Source organism: Athene cunicularia (genome assembly GCF_003259725.1).
Source record: "Athene cunicularia isolate RWA chromosome 1 unlocalized genomic scaffold, athCun1 chr1_part1, whole genome shotgun sequence".
NCBI lineage: Eukaryota > Metazoa > Chordata > Aves > Strigiformes > Strigidae > Athene > Athene cunicularia.
In genome coordinates this window covers 128,880,862-128,888,439 of record NW_020799091.1, presented here as the reverse complement: position 1 = coordinate 128,888,439, position 7,578 = coordinate 128,880,862, and positions in this window count along the sequence as shown.

The window sequence follows — 7,578 nt, the reverse complement described above, 5'->3', positions numbered from 1 at the left end:
GGGGGGGGGCACATGTGCACATCCATATGCCTGTCCTTATCTGCTCAGCTTAGCCAATGTTTGCAGCAAGTGGGAAAACTTTTTTAATTTTGTGGCAAAGAAATTGGAAGGTCTTTACAAGTTACTATATCTTACTGATGTGTTGTTTTGTAATATTCCAGGGGAAGTTTGTAAGTCAGGCCTATGCAACCATTAGGAAGCTTTAAGAAGCAAGGCATCCAGAGACTCACAGGCAAACCCCTTATTCAGATTGCAGGCTCATCATACATGTCTGCTAATTACCCAGAATGTTGTTTGCCTTATGTGTTTGATAACAGCACCTCAATGAGTTTAATATCCTGTAACTAATTCTTTGATTAATGTCATATTTCTTTAAATAGGGTACTTGCCTCCTGGCATGCATGAAACATTAGTTGCAAGGTCTTAAGGAGTCGTCCATGTCAGGGCAGTTTGGGTTTTTTAGCAGCACTTGGCAGGCTGCTATGTGTGACTGTATCTCGGGGGGTGGGATGGGGATGTGTGGTGGCCTCCTATAAGAGCATATAGGCCTTAGTCTCAACATGTTGTATGTCAGCTGGATCGCAAGGTACCCAGCATTTACATGTTTGTTTTCCTTTGGCCAAAGGCTGAGGTGATCCTTTATATTTCAGTTTTGCTAGCAATCTCTTGTTGAGAAACCCTATGCTGCTCAAGAAGTTTCATTCTTTGTGTCGCTGGGAATCACCTGGCTGGTCCTATATGGACATCTTCAAAGGCTTCTGCAAGGAAACTCAGTCTTTAAAGGCTCAACTAAAGGAAAGCAAACATGAGATGCTCTGTTAACATGTGTCAGTTGGCTTGGTTCCAAAATTACTTTCTTAGGGGCATAGCATCACAGCTCAGAAGATGGCTTTCATGTCACTTCATAATGTCACTTCATAATGACAGCATTTATTTATCTATTAAAAAAAAAACAAAAACCAAAACCAAACCAAACCAAAACCATTGCCCCTTCTCAAGCCTTAAGTAACATTCTTCCTTGGAGCCGAGTTCTTGGTTTAGTGACACTGTCCTCAGCCTTTCTTCACTTCTCTTTGTATTTTTCCATTATGCAGTGACTCTTCAGGTGGTGAAGCTATGTGCTTTCATATGGGTAGGCTGGAAGCCTGCAAACCGCAGGACACTTAAGGTGTGGGGACAAGAACTGCTGTGGCAAATTCCTCCTTGTTCTTTATGTGCTACTGCCCACACAGAGATGGTTTTTGCACTATGTTCCTCTGAGGTGCTGCAGGCTGGTAGAGAGCATGCAAAATCTCAGGTTATTTCAGTGAGGCTCAGTGGTTTCCTTAGGGTTACTTGTAAGGGAGAGAGCAGAGGCATAGATCTGTGTCACTGTATCCCCACACAGTGAACATTAACACAGCATCATCATGCTTTTACTTGTCAGCACATCAGGGGTGTTTGATACTGTATGTTGAAGTGGTTCATAGATCAGAGCTTTCTTCTGTGACAGGGAATCACCTTGCTAGGCATAGGAATGTCTGCCTATGCATGATCTGGCCTAACTTTTGTTTCCCCTGCAGAGAGGATAAGTTTACTATGAGCAATAGGAACAATCCACAGCTCTGCTCATTCCAGTTGTGAGTCATAGGACCTTAATTGTAAATGTCCCTTCAAATAACAACAGGAGATGGTTTAATTTTTAGCTGGAACCGGCAAAAGTCGTGCTGCAGTACTACATCTACTCCCCTCAGCTACAACAAAACACATCAGAGGCTTGGCTTTCTCAACATAGCAAGGAGCAGTCACAGCCCTCACCCTTACCTAGGTGACTGTTCCCTTCGCAGCTCTGGCTGTCAGGAAAGGAAGGAACCATGAGCTGGGGAGCCCTTTTACCTCTGTGTCTTGAGTTTGGTGGTTATTTATCACACGTGAATCTTTGTGAAATGTTTGGTTCATGAGAAACAGATTTAAATTGGATGATTCATTGATTTGATTTTAAAAAAAAGTGATTAGTATGATAGTGAAAACCTATTAGTCAGAGATTTTTTAACCCAGCTGTTCCTATGGGAAAAAAAAAAATCAAATGGAATTTTACTGCTGATTCCAGCACTCAGTGCAGTTTGTTTTACAAGCTGCTGCAGAGCTAAAAGCTAATGGTGCAGGAGCTAGAGCACTCAATTATTGAAAAGGAAAATATTTCAGCCTGTGTCACATCTCTGCTTGACCTTGACTAGAAGAGAAAGATATGGGGCTATATATGTGCATGTATTGAGACAAGGTGAGAATGTGTGAGTGGATCCCTCCTTTTGGTGCAGAGCTGCCATGTCAAATTTTCTGGTTTTCTTTGAGGGCAAATGAAGAAGCAGCAGTCTACTGGCTGCCAGGATGGCAGTACTGCGGGGCCTTTATAGGTCCTGTACCTATACTGACTGTGGAGTTCAGGAGATTGGATCAAGATGAGAAGCAAATACTCAAGCACTATACCAAAGACTGTAATACTTAATGTCCACTGAATATCCATTCTCCATGTAGAGAGAGTACAGTAATGTAGGAGAGGTGTGTAGCCCACTGTAGAACTGAGTTATCTGAAGTAGGTTGAGGTTAACTGGCTTGTAAATTAAGTAACTAAAAGAAGAACAAAAACAAACAAGCAAAAAAACCCACCAGCTGAAATGGCTCAGTTATACTAAAATCCATATTTGACATGGCTGAAGGGTTCCTAAATGTTGTCATCTGCAGGCTGTTCTACAGAAGAGAAACAGAGTGGATTACTAGTGAATTATTAAGCTCCTTCAGCCTGGTTGCTTTCTCTTTACCGTACAGAAGAGACTGGGGAGAGAGGTGAGGAAATGGGAGGAGGGAAACTGGTAAGAGGCTTGTTCTACATCCTCACCAGATGGGTGTAGGGGTAGGAAGTTCCTGTTCCTGTGTGCCAGCCTCTACTGAGGGGCTGGCAAGGAAGTGGTTAATGGATCGTACTTCACCTGGAGGCCAGAAACAAGTGGAGTAATGCAGGAATCTTTCCTGTCACTGCCCTGTTTAACATCTTTGTCAGTGACTTGGAGGAGGTGACAAGGTGCATATTCATCACATTCACAGGTGACACGAAGCTGGTGATGGCAGCCGGGCAGGTCAATACAATGGTGGGCAGGGTAGCTGTTCAGCAGCACCTTTACAGGCTGAGAACAGAAACCTTATGAAATTCAACAAGGCCAAGTGCTGCAACTGGGAAGGAAGAGCCTGGTGCAGCAAACCAGGCTGGAGCTGCCTGCCTGAGAGGCAGTTCTGCTGAAAAAAAACCCGGGGGCCCTGGTGAGCAGTGAGCTGATCATGAACCAGCAGCAACTCTGGCAGCAGGGATGGCCACCAGCCACAGCACAGCCATCAAGGTGAAGGGAAGAGATTATCGCACTCTACACGGTACTCATGAAGCCACATCTGAAATACTGCATCCAGTTTTGAGCCTCGATGTTGATACAGTGGACTGAATTCAGGGAAGAGTCTCCAAACCGATTAGGGACTGGAGCTCTTGCTCTGTGAGGAGCAGATGAGGAAGCTGGGCTTGCTCAGTCTGGAGAAGAGAAGGCTTCAGGGGTACCTAACCATAGTCCTCTGGTGTCTAGAAGGAGGTTATAAAGAAGATGAAGCCAGGCTCTTTACAATAGTGCATAGCCTCTATCAAGGCTATGCAAACTAATCCAGCCCATAGAGAAAATCCTGCAACTATACATCTGTCACAGCCCTGCTATGTCCAAGCACCTGCCTGAATTGCTTCCCTCTTGGCACCTCAGTCCTGACCCCTTCTGGGAGTCCAGCAAACCCAGGCACTCTCCTGCTCTTCCATATGCTCTCCTTGCACATCAGCCCTCCTGCCCTCATCTCTCAGCTGTGCTCTGGTCCTGTCACTATATAAACCAGTCTGTATTTCCATGGCATGAAGTTTACGGTCACAGATGGGCAGGTTTTTTATTATCATGTAATACATGAAAACTCTTGTAACAGTTCAAAACTTGACTGCTTTACTTTTGGAAATAAGTGATGGGTGAGGCAATAGCCTGAAAGAATGACCCAGGATAGTAGTTGCTAGGTGTGTAAGTTAGCACCCACCTCTGTCCTGGGCCCTGTTAGTCTACACTAACAGTTAGTCTAACTGTTAGACTACAGTTCTTCTTGGCATTTTTCTGAAGACATTAATGATGTCAGGCTTCACAGTCCAGTGCCAAAGGTTTAACCAGGCATACTCTAAAAATATGGAGAAATCATGCAGCACAAAACTGCTTATCATTTACCTGCTTCAGAGCTGAAAGCCAGTGGATAATAACTCAAAACATTGTGCATCACAAGTGATTCAGCAAAGCCAATTATATGGGCTGCAAGACAGATAAGAAAAAAAAAGGTGTCTGTATTGAATGGGTCAGACAGGCACCTTACAGATCCCAGGTTCCCCACACCATGGCAGATAGAGCTGTCTAGGGCTGTGTCAGCAAAAGTAAGGGCATAATCAGGACTAGAGTGTCACAAGTCTGTAACCAGGAAATACCTGACTTAATTCACTTTTTAATTCACACAAGCTGCCAAACAGGACCGTCCCTGATCGCTTTTGCGAGTGAAGGAGTGTGTACACGGCCTTGGCATTGCCCTGTGCTGACTGGCTCTGCGGGTGGGTGATGGCGGGACACACGGAGTGCACAGGGCTTTGGGGGACTTTGCCACGTGTCCTGCTGTGCTCATCACAGTCTTTCCTTCCCTCTGTATGGTGATGTTGCCCAATGATGGTTCTGCTTTCCTGCTCCTCTGGTGGCAGCTGGGCAGGGTCCGACTTCACCCTTCTGCACTTGATGCTTTGTTCCACTTATTTTTCGCCTGTTGGTGTAGTTTTGGCCTTGTCTTCCTCTTCTCTCTCTCAATTACAGAAGTTATTTCCCCTCTGTATAAGGGGGAAATGCCCACTGTGCTAGCAACTGTGTGGAAATGCTAGCTAGCATTTTTAAGAAGTCAGCCAGCAAACTTTAACCATTGCAGTGTAAAATGCTGAATAAACAGGGCAGGATCCCTTTGAAGTGAGTCAGGAAGCTGATAGAGCTTTCTCTCAGTATTATTTACTTTCAGTATTGGTTAATTAATTTCTGCTCTTGCGTAAGTTTCTGGGGCACTATTCCCCAATAGGCACAAGCCCATTGCTTTTAGTGGCATTGCATTAAAAAAGAACTGAGCTGAGCTTACAACCCCAATATCCTTAAGAAGAGTCTTTAGAATTTCAGTCATTTATGCTCTCCCCATATGGCATTACACACATTGCATTTTGCAGTCTTGCCCTTGGAGAGCTGCTGTTTTCCCAGGAGAATATGTATCTCTTGAACAAGATACAGGAGTGAAGGGAAGTGTGAGCCAAATTTCAGGAGTACAGAAAGGAAACGGAGAGGCTTTTTTATGAGTTGTTCCCATCTCACAGAGCAACAACTGATAACAAAAAGGTACTCTAGGAAAAACTCTTTAAGACTCAGAATCAGAGTATTAAAAAGCAGGCATTCTTTATTGCAGCACTGGGTGCACAGGGGATCACTCTCCCACAAGTGTGCACAACCTTGGAGTGAAAAGTGGCTCCTTTCTATAGTGTAAAGTGTTTACATATTCAGTATAATTACGAGAATAGCGAGAGATATTACAATTAGTTTTGAGAAGTCATTAACATAAATCCCACCCCAAGTCCCTCTCTGTTGAGCCTGCACAGTGGCTCCTGGTGGTCTTGGGCAGGGGTCTTCAGGATGAAGATTGAAGGTGCTTCCTCTTCCTGTCATAACTTTTCACCCAGTTAGGTCTTTTCATCATTTCCATAGTCATGACAACTCAGCATTTGTTGAGTGCCCATTCCTTATCTTGGGACTCAGTAGTTGCAGCTCCTTCCTTATCTCAAGACCCCCTCCTGCTGCAGGCCCCTCCTGCTGAGAGCCCACCCTTTTATTGTGTTATCCTGCCCATCCAGCATCTCTCTTAGTTGTCCTGCATCCATTTTGTTAAGGTTCCTCACTTCACAATGGCCAGTCTAGTCCCAGGGACTGAGTTTTACTTTTGCCCTTGCCCAGTACTTTGTCCGGCCATCAGAAGGGCTTATGCTGCTGTCAGATGGGTTACTGTTTTGCTGACTAAGGATACCAATTCAACCCAGACACCAGAGTGAAAAGAGTAGGCGTATTTTACTGGTGATATCCAATGTAACAGTGTAATACAGAAAACATGCAGTAAGAAAAAGCAGAATAGTACAGTTAAAGCAACAAACAGGAAAATACAGGGTAATGCATTAAATCATTACTACATGACAGAGAGAATAAAGATTAAGAAAAATACATCACCACTTGCATATATTATCATCATCTAGACCCGCAGTTGCTGGGCAGCCCCAGTTACAGTGAGGATTTGGAGAGCCTGTCCCAGCAAGTGGGAAGTCCTGCGCGGTGCGTCCACCCATAGGTGAGGCTTCCAAAGTCACTGCAAATGGGCCTGGCCTTATATACCAGAGATGGACATGCCAGAATATCTGGCACCTTTGTTTTGAGTGGAAAATTTCTGGTTTCATTCTCCTGTTGGATTCCACCCTGACTTGCAGAAACACGACTCCACAACCTCTAAGGTTATAAAGTATGTAGGTTTATTCAGCGCTGAGGCACACAGAGGATCGTTCCACCACAAACGTGCGTGCCTCTCGTGGCACCTTGTCTTGGCTTTATGCTACAAAGCATCACATATTCATAATACACCTATACATATGCATAACCTATCCCCGCTTTATATTTTAATGAGCTTGAAAATCTTTTCATATTTTCTTCCCCAATCTCCTTCTAGCTGCATCTGTGCAGTGTGTCCCAGTGGTCGCGGGCTGGGGTCACAGAGATGAAGTAGCTCCTCTTCCTCACTGTTGAACTTTTTACCCCAGTTTCTTGCACAGTCTCTGTAACCTCTTGGACTCAGGCTGGGACATAGGGTTGGTTTTGACCAGTTTTTAGAGCTGTCTTCCTATTCCATCAGGATGCGTTCTCTCACAGCTTCCATTAATCAAGCTTTCCATATTGTTCTGCTCCCTGGCCCATCAACTATTATCTATTACCCTATTTTAATCTTAGTTACCTTTTAACTAATGTGCCTCTAGCCCCTAGCCTGATCTCTAAGTCTTCCATCTTTATCTCTAAACTAAGTTATACCTTCATTTCTTGGGTGCCTAATTTCTATATCCTATTTTAATTTCCTAGCTCCTCATTTCAATTCCCCCCTTTTCTAAAACGTTAGTAAATTCTTTTACTACCCTTAATAAATTGACTCCTGTTCTAACATTTTAGAAGAGCACTTGTTTGTTCCAGCCTATGCCTCAGCTGATTTTTTTTCCATGTGACATAATCATCTCCAGTATTCAGGCAGCACCAAAAGAAACATTTGATTAGAATACAAGTTAATACTCCTAAAATCAGCCGTGTCACTACCAAAACAAAAAACTGTTTTAACCACGCTAAATTAGGTAGCCATAAAGTCAGTTTTTCCCAGAATTGTGAAACCCCAGGATGTATCATCTTGTGCTATTAAATGAAATAGTTTTGAAGCTTCCCA